General features: G+C 40.5%; 2 protein-coding genes across 14 annotated transcripts in view; one reads left to right on the forward strand and one right to left on the reverse strand.

Annotated features, from left to right (window-relative positions):
- The window catches only part of CAB39L (calcium binding protein 39 like), a 115049-nt gene extending 107501 nt beyond the window's left edge, over positions 1-7548 (reverse strand). For 4 of the 9 annotated variants that reach the window (XM_066235309.1, XM_066235306.1, XM_066235308.1 and 1 more), the window contains exon 1: positions 7413-7548. The gene's annotated coding sequence lies outside the window, so the exon portion shown is untranslated. The other 5 variants (XM_066235310.1, XM_066235311.1, XM_066235302.1 and 2 more) reach the window with 4 other exon arrangements.
- An 85-nt stretch (positions 7549-7633) lies between these two features.
- The window catches only part of SETDB2 (SET domain bifurcated histone lysine methyltransferase 2), a 114196-nt gene continuing 109661 nt past the window's right edge, over positions 7634-12168 (forward strand). For 2 of the 5 annotated variants that reach the window (XM_066235299.1, XM_066235300.1), the window contains exon 1: positions 7634-8181. The gene's annotated coding sequence lies outside the window, so the exon portion shown is untranslated. The remainder of the gene's footprint in view (positions 8182-12168) is intronic. The other 3 variants (XM_066235297.1, XM_066235296.1, XM_066235301.1) reach the window with 3 other exon arrangements.

Here is a 12168-nt window from a genome sequence, read left to right on the forward strand (position 1 = left end):
TTTCCTGTGTGCCTTGGCCGGGAATTGAACCCGGGACCCCTTGCACGCCAGGCCGACGCTTTACCACTGAGCCAACCGGCCAGGGCCTGGTCAGGCCATTTTAACTTTTAATGTAAGCATGTGGTATATAATGGCAGAAAGAGAAGCAGTCACCTTGGTCCACAAGATGGAGTTTTCATGATGAGGATTGTAATAAAGCAACGGGTTCGAGGGAGCTTGGGTCCCTGACAACTTTTTGTAGCAAAGCCACCTCATCAGTTCACACTTTTACATAGAAAAGAAACAAACTTGCCTAACCTGTGGTGGCGCAGTGGATAAAGTGTCGACCTGGAAATGCTGAGATTGCCGGTTCGAAACCCTGGGCTTGCCTGGTCAAGGCACATATGGGAGTTGATGCTTCCAGCTCCTCCCCACCTTCTCTCTCTCTCTCTCCCTCTCTGTCTCTCTCTCTCCCTAAAATGAATAAATAAAATAAAAAACTAAAACTATTAACTCTGATTATCTTTAAGAAAAAAAAAAAAAAGAAAAGAAAAGAAACAAACTTTTTTCTTCTTCTTCCAGTGAGAGTAGGGGAGATAGAGAGGCAGATTCCTGCATGTACTCCAACCAGGATTCACCCAGCAACCCCCTCTAGGGCTAATGCTCTGCCCATCTGGGGCATTGCTCTGTTAGTCCAACTGAGCTATTTTTAGCTCCTGAGGCAGGAGCTCCACAGAGTCATCCTCAGGACCCAGGGCCAATGAACTTGAATCAATCGAATCAATCAAGCCATGGCTGCAGGAGAAGAAGGGAGAGAGCCTGACCTGTGGTGGTGCAGTGGATAAAGCGTCAACCTGGAAATGCTGAGGTCGCCAGTTCGAAACCCTGGGCTTGCCTGATCAAGGCACATATGGGAGTTGATGCTTCCAGCTCCTCCCCCCCTTCTCTCTCTCTGTGTCTCCTCTCTCTCTCTCTCTGTCTCTCCTCTCTCTCTCCTCTCTAAAAATGAATAAAAATTAAAAAAAAAAAAAAAAGAAGAGAGAGAAAGAGAAACAAGGGGAAGGGGAGGGGTGAAGAAGCAGATGGTCACTTTTCCTGTGTGCCCTGACCAGGAAATCAAACCCGGGACATCAACATGCTGGGACAACACTCCACCACTCGGCCAATCAGGTGGAGGGAAATAATGAGCTATTTTATTTAAAAAAAAAAGAAGTTTCTCAGTCACAGGAGCCAAACCTATATCTTAACTAATACAAGTGCCAAGTTGAAGAGTGCAGACTTTGTCAATACAACCGTCACGTAAGTGTTTTTAAGAAAAATAAAAGGGTCTATTTTGCTGATTTATCTCCATGGACAAGTGAAATAAAGGACGAGATGAACAAATGGAACTATGTCAAACTGAAAAGCTTTTGTACAGCAAAAGACACCATTAACAAAATAAAGACAACCCACACAATGGGCGAATATATTTGCCAATACCTCTGATAAGGGGTTAATAACCAAAATTTATTTAAAGAACTTGTAAAACTCAACACCAGGAAGATAAACAAGCCAATCAAACAATGGGCAAAAGAAATGAACAGACACTTCTCCAAGGAGGACATACAGATGGTCAATAAGCATATGAAAAAATGTTCAACATCACTAATCATTAGAGAAATGCAAATTAAAACCACAACGAGATAACACCTTACACCTGTCAGAATGGCGCTTATTAACAAAATAATAAGTGCTGGAGAGGGTGTGGAGAAAAGGGAACCCTCCTGCACTGCTGGTGGGAATGCAGACTGGTGCAGCCACTGTGAAAAACAGTATGGAGATTCCTTTAAAAATTAAAAGTGGAATTGCTTTTTGACCCAGCTATCCCACTTTTAGGAATAAATCCTAAGAACACCAAATCACTGATACAAAAGAAGAAATGCACCCCCATGTTTATGGCCGCATTGTTTACAATACTCAAGATCTGGAAACAGCCCAAGTGTCTGTCAGTGGACAAGTGGATTAAAAAGCTGTGGTACATATATACAATGGAATACTACGTGGCCATGAGGAAAAAGAAAATCTTACCTTTCGTGACAACATGGATGGACCTGGAAACTATCATGCTAAGTGAAATAAGCCAGGCAGAGGTCATATCATATGACCTCACTCATTTGAGGAATCCAATAAACAATGTGAACCAAGCAACTGAACAGAGGCAGAGGCGAGATCAAAGGGACCAGAGGGAAAGTAGAAGAGAAGATGGGATCAGAGAAGGGAAAGAGATTAATGAAATTATATATACTTAACAAGCATTATAGAGAACAGGACAGCAAATCCTAGAATGGGGTAAGGCATTGGGGGGAGGGGGCATGGGAGGCTGAGGAGAATAAAGGGGTGGGGGAGACATATTCAGTGGGAAACTTGAATCTATGTAAACACAAATTAAAACCATGAAAAAAAAGGGTCTAAATTAGGGCTGTAGTAATGAGAATAGAAAATTGAAAAGCCATTTTGGAGGTTGAAGCAACAGGTGATAATATAGTTGGGCAAAAGAGAGAGGTAAGAATTGCCAAATTTTAAATCTAAGCTACTAATCATCATAAGAAACACCAAAAGGAGAGTTGTATATAAATTGAGTTTATTTAACTATCCAAAGGATTTGAGTAATATGTAAGCACTTAAAAGAGAACTTAACATAGAATTATGGCTCATTTACACAAAAATGATAGTTTAAGCAGCAGGAACAAATAAGATCACAAAGGGAAAAATCCCAGGCAAGGCAGTATTTTAGTGTTTCAATTCTACCATCTTTTTAAAAAGCCAAATATATAATACTTTTGGTGTTTCTCCTTTAAGTGAAATGATCTGAACGTCCTACATTTTTATCTCACAAGCACTTTCAAACCTTAACGGACCTTCTTATGATTCAGGCATTCAATTTCATTGAATTGCATTTTGATCTTTAAGTCATTTTAAATCTTCTGTCACAGGCCCTGGCCAGTTGGCTCAGTGGTAGAGCATCGGCCTGGCGTGCGGAAGTCCCAGGTTCGATTCCTGGCCAGGGCACACAGGAGAGGCGCCCATCTGCTTCTCCACCCCTCCCCCTCTCCTTCCTCTCTGTCTCTTTCTTCCCCTCCCGCAACCGCAACCGAGGCTCCATTGGAGCAAAAGATGGCCCAGGCGCTGGGGATGGCTCCTTGGCCTCTGCCCCAGGCGCTAGAGTGGCTCTGGTCCTGACAGAGCATCGCCCCCTGGTGGGCATGCCGGGTGGATCCCGGTTGGGTACATGCGGGAGTCTGTCTGACTGTCTCCCCATTTCCAGCTAAGGAAAAAATAATAATAATAAATAAAAAATAAAAATAAATCTTCCGTCACAATGTTTAATTTCCCTCATAATGGACTATACTGGTTAAAAACCAGAGAAGTAATGGCAAATTGCACTAATGATAAGGTGACCAAATGTCCTCCTTTAGGGAGGACTATCCTTCTTTTGTAAGTTCCATCCTCCCTCGAAAAGTGTCCTCCTTTTTGATATTGTGTGGGTCAAATAAGTTTGCAAATATGATGTATATGTTTGCTCACTTATAGTTTGCAACTGGGTGTGGGGGACAGGCTGTAAGCCGGCAAAGTCATTATAGCCTAAGGTTTAAGTTTTAAGACTAAGCCTTTCCCGCCCTTTTAATACTAAGATTTTTCATCACCATGCTTCTCCCCACACCCTTGACTGTTGCATGATAGGGGGTGGTGCACTCTTATGAGGAATCCCATTTATACCTCAGATAGGTGACTTTGTATCACAAACTTCCTTCTTTGTATATTGGATTAGTTTGGATTTCTACACTATAAAATGAGACAGACCAGAAGCTCACTCTCTGGTTCCTGAAATTAGCATTAGAGAGGAGAAACAGCCAAGATGGTGAAGTGCTAAAGGAGAAGCCAGTTTGTGCAGAGTTTGAGCAGAGAGGAGATGGGGAACAGAGGTGAATAAGGCTGGTGAGGTACAAACCTTTGATTCTAGGAATACTCCCAAGTCAGTGGCTTTGGGAGCCCTGAATGGAAAGGGAAGTGTTTTCCCACTGTGTGTTTCTCACCTGCAAGGTGCAAGCTAGGATTAAAGCTAATAGCCCACCAGTTCTTGGCTCTGTTATTTCATTACTCTCTATCCTGGGGTAGTCAACCTTTTTATACCTACCGCCCACTTTTCTATCTCTGTTAGTAGTAAAATTTTCTAACTGCCCACTGGTTCCACAGTAATGGTGATTTATAAAGTAGGGAAGTAACTTTACTTTATAAAATTTATAAAGCAGAGTTACAGCAAGTTAAAGCATATAATAATAATTACTTACAAGTACTTTATGTTGGATTTTTGCTAAGTTTAGAATAAATTTTTATAAAACTTACTATAGTTAAATCTATCTTTTTATTTATACTTTGGTTGCTCCACTACCGCCCACCATGAAAGCTGAACGCCCACTAGTGGGCGGTAGGGACCAGGTTGACTATCACTGGTCTATCGGAATCAAATGAGAACCTGCACAGGCCAGGCGGCTGTGACGGTGGCCATGGCTTCTGGCCATACATATTGGAAGATTAATCTGTAAATGTCTGTATTCGATCGATGCAGAGTCGATCCATTGTGTGTGATGTGATGTATCTGAATCTAAATAAGTACTTTTTTCTTACAATTATTAAAAATTAATAGGCATGTAAGCATAATTACAATATAAAATATTACAATGGTTTTATTATGCACTTATATTTTAGTGTATTTTTGTTGCAATGAATAAAATGTTTCTTCAATTTATTTTTGTCCTCCTTTTCATTGTAAAAAAGTTGGTCACCTTACTAATGAGGAATAGAGGAATGTTTCTAAAAATTAATCTCAAAATGTTCCCCCAAAGTGACATTTTTATAAGGACAAAATTTTTATAAAGTACAGCAAGGTATTTCTAGACTTCAAAAATAACTTTAAAAAATTATTATTTGAAATTTGGCTTTTCAGTTACTGAGGGGGAAACCTATCACATCTTAAATAAAATTTAATAAACTTTTAAAATAAAAAGTACTCTAAAATCTTCATCCATAAAATCAATTATTAAAGTACCAAATGTACTAATTCCACATAAATTCTGAGTAGTTTTTATTGATTTTTATGCTAAGATAAATTTTAATCCACATTCTGTCACAAAACACATTCATTTAAGAATTGTCATTACAATTTTAAAAATAATTATACAGCATGCATCACTTGATAATGGGAAAAATTCTAAACTGGTATATATTATGAAATTGCAATGAAAAGTAATCTCTAACAACAATCTAAGTTAAATCATTTTTACTTAAAGTCACTTAACATTGTTCATGCAAAAGTGAATTTCTAAGAATCCTCAGATTACATTAAGTCTAGAGAACTGTATTCCTCTAAGAAAAATTTGAAGATATTAATCTAATTATTACTCATCTATTTAAAATTACAGAGCATACTTATGCAATATAGTATTTTTTTTAAGTGAAGAGAAGCAGAGAGACAGACTCCCTCATGCCTCCCACAAGCCCACTATGGGGGCGATGCTCTGCCCGCAACTGAGTTTTTTTGGTGGGGTTTTTTTTTTGTATTTTTCCGAAGTTAGAAGTGGAGAGGCAGTCAGACAGACTCCCGCATGGGCTGGACCAGGATCCGCCCGGTGTGCCTGAGAGAGAGAGAGAGAGAGAGAGAGAGAGAGAAAGAGAGAGAGAGAGAGGGAGAGAGAGAGAGAGAGAGAGAGAAAGAGAGAGAGAGAGAGGGAGAGAGAGAGAGAGATAAGACAGATAAGGGGGTGGGGTGGAGAGGTAGATGGTCCCATATCTTGTGTGCCCTGACCAGGAATTGAAGCTGGGACATCCACATGCAGGGCTGATGCTCTACCACTGAGCCAACAGGCCAAGGCCACAATATAGTAAATTTAAAGTTGAAGTAGTTTGACTTTTAAGTTGTGTTAAGAAGAAACTAAAAAAAGCAATAAATTTTCTTTAGCAAATGAGATCTAATACACATAATTTTGGTATTCATTTACTGAAAATGTATGCTTTCAAGAAAAAATGGTAAATACAGCATTGTTACTTAAGGATCATCTTCATTATCTGCATTTCGGTACAGTACATAAACAGACCTCACAAAAAGGAAACGAACCTATCCTTAATATTGTGTGTATAAACTGGAAGCACCAAATACGGGACAAACAAACTTGGTCATTTTCCTTAGTAAACTTTTGTTTCTTAGCCATTGATCCCTAACATGTACTTTAGCCACCAATTCAACACTAAATCTATACTTGAACCCTTGCCATTTTTAAGATTCATGGGTTAAAAAGCCAATATTTTAAAGAAAATGTTTAATTATTCTATTATTTTATTGTTGTTTTCTTTGGTATTCCTGCAACAAAACACACGGTTACTGTTGACTCTGTTGGGCCCTCAGTTAACCTTGAATAACTGAAAACTAAACTCAACGCAATAAGATGATTATCTTTGCCTTCTTTTCATACATGTCAAAACTGCTAAAGTTAATCACAAAATATTAATCGTTTATCGGCTGGGCTTTCAGGTCCGATAAAATTTCCCCCTCAAATGAAAAACGAGTGCTTTTAACGTCTACAAAAAAAAAAAAAAGTTACTTCTATTGTCTCCTTTCGTCCAACCCAAAAAGAGCTCATTAGTTGAGATGCTTTCCCCTCACAAAGGCCTCCCCCAGACTCATGACGGAGCCACTGAGCATGTCAAGACGGACCCGGAGATTTCTTAATCTACAGATCCTAACCGGGGAAACCAAGATTTGACAAAATTCTCCCTTCACTTTCACTGTCTCTACAAAGACCAGCACCTTCCAACTTAAAAAAAAAAAAAAGACTTCTCTGCACACTAATGAACATAACTGCCCAAACGCAGAATCCGAGCCTACCGCCCACAGGACGCCCCAGTCAGAGGATGACTGCCGGGAAGGGCAAACGCTCCCCGCGCTCTCGCCACTTTCGAACCTAAGCATAATGGTGAGCCATTTCCTCTCCCCCTTTCATGAATTACCAGCCGTGTTCCTTCCTGAACCAGAAGTCCATCCGCCAACCTCCTGTGTCAGTAAAGGCTGATGGTCAGAATCTTTTCGAGACAAATATTACTAGAATCACTTGCTGGAATTCAAGGAATCTATTTTAAGGCATCACACAGCCCCCTCGGAGCCCTCACAATGACGAACAAAGAGAAGCCATTCACCGCTCTTTCTCCACCCGGGCCTGAGAATCAGGCCAGGGAGACCTTTCCCTCTCGAGGAAGTGAGAAGGCGCCAGGTCTACTCTCTCAAACCTCTTCTCCCTCCACTGCTCCCTCGGGACCCCTCTACACCTTGAGCGGCTAAGTAAGCTCGCAATCGACAAGAAGCCCAGTCACAGCCACACACAAGATGGCAGTCAAACACCTACCGGAGGAAACAGCAGCGCCACCACTCCAGCGAAGCCGGCCTCTGTTCTGCGGGTATCCCCATTGGCCCAGCGAGAGCGCGCGAGACAACTCGAGAGCGCTGTCAGCAAATCGGGAGGCGGCGCGCTCTGGCTCCGCGGTGTTGCCGACGGTACGCGCGCGGAGGTATGAGGCGTGGACACAGTGGGTGTGCGACCAATTAGCACCCGGCCGGTTGGTGCCCGACTCCTCCCATTTACGTTCGCCTTTGGGAGGCCTGGATGTTACAGCTTTGGCGGTCCTCCCTCTAGTTGAGGCGAGATCTCGTAAATGGTGAAGTACTTCCCGGCCAGGGGTCACCACGGGCCGTGGGGTCTTGGTGGAGTAGAGTCAGAGTGGGTCCCGACCCGCTGGTGAACGCAGCCTCGCCAACGGAGAGGGCGCAGTGCAGCCTCAGGTCTGGAGCGCGGCAAGAAGAACGCAGTGGAGCCAGTGTGGCTGAGGCACGGTCGTGCGTGGCCCTCAGGTCCTTCGGCCCGGAATCCGGGGACGCGGCGCAGCCCTTGTAACCTCCCTCTTTCACCCACGTGCAGTCCCGGGTTGAAGAAGGGATTGCAGGCGCACTGAGTTCTCAACCCCCGTTTCCGTCACTGTCTCGTGGGGAACACCTTACTGTGAGGTGATTCCTAAGCAGCTGGGAACCCGAGTCTGTAAAAGGGGCTGCGGGAAATGGACTGCAGTATAAAATCCAGAAGCAGAACTTGAAGGTTTAACCACTGACCCATTTCACAGGTAAGATTACATAAGCCCTATGTAAGTAAAATCATTTATCAGAGATCACGGAGTTGAGATCAGATCCCAGGAGCATCCGACTCGTTAACCACAACCCAGTAAGTACCCAGTGAGTCCTTAACATAAGGAACGGTGTTCAAATTAACTGTTCTCTTTAGCATGTGGAAACCTGCAATGAGTTCTGTATATATTAATGAATGAGGCGAAGAAAAATAGGCGGTAGACAAGCAACAACAAAAAAATCCCATGGGCTCTGACGCAACTATGAGTTGATACTTCTCATCTCTCAGCCTTCCTGTCACTCTCTCTCCTCTTTCTCCCTCCCTCTCGCTAAAACAAAAAGAAGAAACCAAAAAACAAAAACCATGAACTGTGAAACCACACTTCCTGGTTTCTTACATTTTGTTTCTGCCACTGATTATTACGCAGAATAAGAAGTATTTAGAAGTGCACATGACACGTGATTTTTGCTCAATATGTTATATTACTGTTATAGTTAAAATATAAGAAGCGGAAGGATATGATCGGTTTCATAAGACCCTATTTTTAAAAATGAAAAAGGAACCATACACTGAAGTGAAACAGTACTTTTTTGCAAAAATGAATAAGTGAGAAGGGGGAAAATGCGAACAAATGTTTAAATCCCCATTACACTCCAAAATGTTAATACTGGTTGTCTCAGCTTGATTAAATTATGAACTAGTTAAATTTCTTATTTATATTTTACTATATTCTGCAAATTTTCTCCAGTGAACATGTTTTACTTTTATTGAGTTCAGTTATTTTTAAGTTTTTAGAAGTGAGGAAAACTGGTGAAAGCTTTTTTAGAAAAGAAGCTATTATTGAGTGTGCTTATATGCTGTAAGTGGAAGTATAAATTGGTAGAACATTCTGGAAAGCAGTTTGACAATATGCTCCAGGGAGTTTTAAAATGGACAATCCCTTTTTGAAAACATACTTTTAAATAAAATACACTTTTACATTTTCTTGTACAAACTTAGAACTTTACAGATAGAGCAACCCATAGTCCCTGAATTTTCTCTTTACCCCCAACCCCCAACAAATACTAGTGCAGAATCTTCAAGTCCTTTTTTATATCTATGTATTCTCAATTGGTACATATATGCATTTGTAATGTTTAAAAAGGGAAATAGCATCATACTATATAATTATATGACTCTTGACAGTGTTTTTGCAGTGATTACATGTTATTTATGGCTAATTTCATTTACGGCTGCTGGTTAGTGTGTGTTCTGTATAACACATTTTATTTGCCATACTCCTTTTGATGGACACGAGTTTGTTTCCAGTTCTTCACCTTACAAGCAATGCTACAGGGAAACTCTTGTATGTGTTTTCTTGTGCACATTTGCTATTTCTCAAGATATAGACCTAAAGATAGAATTGCTTGGTTTTCAGTTATGAACATTTTTAATTTTCAAAAGGTCTTGCCAAATTTGCCTTGAAAATGTATTTACTGATTACACATCTCACAAGTAGTTTATGAGAGTTCAGTTTCCCTATAATCTAGACCAGCGATTTCAACAGATGTGCCACAAAAAATTTTGAAACATACAGTACTTGCTATTTAGTCAAGGGCACTGACTTTCCCTTGTCAAATTTAAAAAAATGACAATAGCCAACATAATAATAGCCATGTGGTGTGAATGAATCAGAATTACCGTATTTTTTGCTCCATAAGACGCACAGGCATTTTCCCATCCATGTTTGGGGGGGGAAACGTGCGTCTCATGGAGCAAAAAATATGGTATTTTATTAAATATTTTAACACATCATTTGGTTCAGAATATTTTTTTTCTTATTTTCCTCGTTAAAACCCTAGGTGTGTCTTATGGTCAGGTGCATCTTATGGAGCGAAAAATGCGGTATACCTTTTTTTTGTCAGATTGCAAAATAGATTGTTGCAGTAATATGTTATAGTACATATATATATAAATATAGAAAAATTTGGAAGATATATAAAAATAATTAGGATATAATATTAAAAGCAATTAAAGAAATTAAATAAAGTTATGCCGTCTGGAAAGGATTTAATATAGCATGTCCAGATACGATAAACAGACTCTGCCTTTCGCTCAGGGCTCAGGTAGTATGTGTGTGAAGTTACATATAGATAAGAAGTGGCTTGTCATAACTCTGTGGGTTGATGTAGACTGGAGGCTTCCCTAGAAACATTTTAAAAGTGTCTTGATGTAACATTTCAGTAGATTAACATAAAAAGGGCTCCCTGCCAGGAACTCCCAAAAAAGTGGTTTGAGGTGATAATCCCGTAGATTGACACCTGTTAGAAGGCATTTAAACACACTCCCCCCCTCCTCCCGCTGTAGTAGTAGTCACCCAGACTCCCAACGTTGAGGTGGACTGTCTCCACACCGCTCTGACCAAGGACAGCCGAAAGGAGCACGCTGATGGGGCCCCCTTAAACTGTACCCAGGCACGCCAAAAGGATTAGTGAGTAATAAACTGCCTGTGTGATTCTTGCAACTAACTTGTGTGTAGGTCATGTCTTTCCTCTGGTGGCAGTTGGTCTCAGCACTGATAAGTAGCATCCTCATAGTCGCCTCAAGAGTAGTCTTGAAGAGGCTGCCAGCCCTGCTGATGAGCAAGAGTGTCTCACTGTGCAGGGAAGTCCAATCAGGGATGCCTGATGACATAGAGCTTGGGCTGTACTGGGACATATATATTTTCTGGCATGCTGCAGAATTTCAGTAATTAGTGTATGTATGCCATAAGATGTAAAGGTTTGAAAATCACTGATCTAAACTAACCTGAGAATATTATCTTACTTTTTGCCCATCTGACGGATGAAAATGATAGTCATTTTTTTAAAGATTTCATTTTCTGATTACTAGTAAGGTTATAGTATCCATAACTACCAATTTACAACTTATGTATAAGTTCTTTTTAAAGTACCCATTTTCTACTTAGTCATCTTTTTCTTAATGATTGAAGGAATTCTTTATGTGTACTGAATACTGTGTTGTGTATCTTGGATAATCTTAAAAAATTTCTTCAGTTTCTTTTCTAGACAGAGACAGAGAGAGAGTCAGAGATAAGGACAGACAGGAAGGGAGAGAGATGAGAAGCATCAGTTCTTCATTGCAGCTCCTTAGGTTTTCTTAGATTGCATTCTTGTATGTGCCTTGACCCCAGGGGCTACAGCAGAGCAAGTGCCCCTTGCTCAAGCCAAAGACCTTGGGCTCAAGCCGGTGACCACGCACTCTAGCTGGTGAGCCCACCCTCAAGCTGGCGACCTCAGGGTTTCGGGCCTGGGTCCTCTGCATCCCAGTATGGCGCTCTATTTCCTGTGCCACCACCTGGTCAGACTCTTCACTTTCTAATGGCTCTGTCCTTTTCTTGTTACTATTTTAGTATGTTACAGTTTCTTCCAATTCTTTGCTTGGCTTTTTACTTTGTTTTTGTTTATTTATTTTACAGATTTTTCTCTTCTTTACAATCTTTAGGTCTCTTTTTATTTCTCTGCCTTTCTCTAAGACTTCCAGTACAATATTGAATAAGAGCAGTGATGGCAAAGTGTCCCCATCCTGTGCCTGACTTTAATGAAAATGCTTCTAACGTCTCATCATTGAGTATGCTTGCTGCTAGGTTTTAGTAGATAGTCGTTATCAGGTTAGAGATTTCTCTTCTGTTACTAATTCACTAAGAGTTTGCCCTCTTCTTTCCTCTTTCCAATAGTTGTTGACTTTCATTGAATTTTTTTGTTTCTGCATCTGGGATGATAGTTTTCCTCCATTTATGTTATTATAAAATTTTACATTGAGAAACTTTATGTTAAACTATTGGGGTATTCCTGGGACAAATCCTGCATTAGTAATATGTGCACTTTTGGTTTACTGATGCATGCTGTTACTTACTATTTTTGCTTCTATACCTGTAATTGCTTTTGGCTTTCAGTTTCTTTTTTTAAATGTTAAGGTTATAATAATCTCAGAACAAAAAAAAGTT

The sequence above is a fragment of the Saccopteryx bilineata genome, chromosome 6 (assembly GCF_036850765.1).
Source record: "Saccopteryx bilineata isolate mSacBil1 chromosome 6, mSacBil1_pri_phased_curated, whole genome shotgun sequence".
Classification (NCBI taxonomy): Eukaryota; Metazoa; Chordata; class Mammalia; order Chiroptera; family Emballonuridae; genus Saccopteryx; species Saccopteryx bilineata.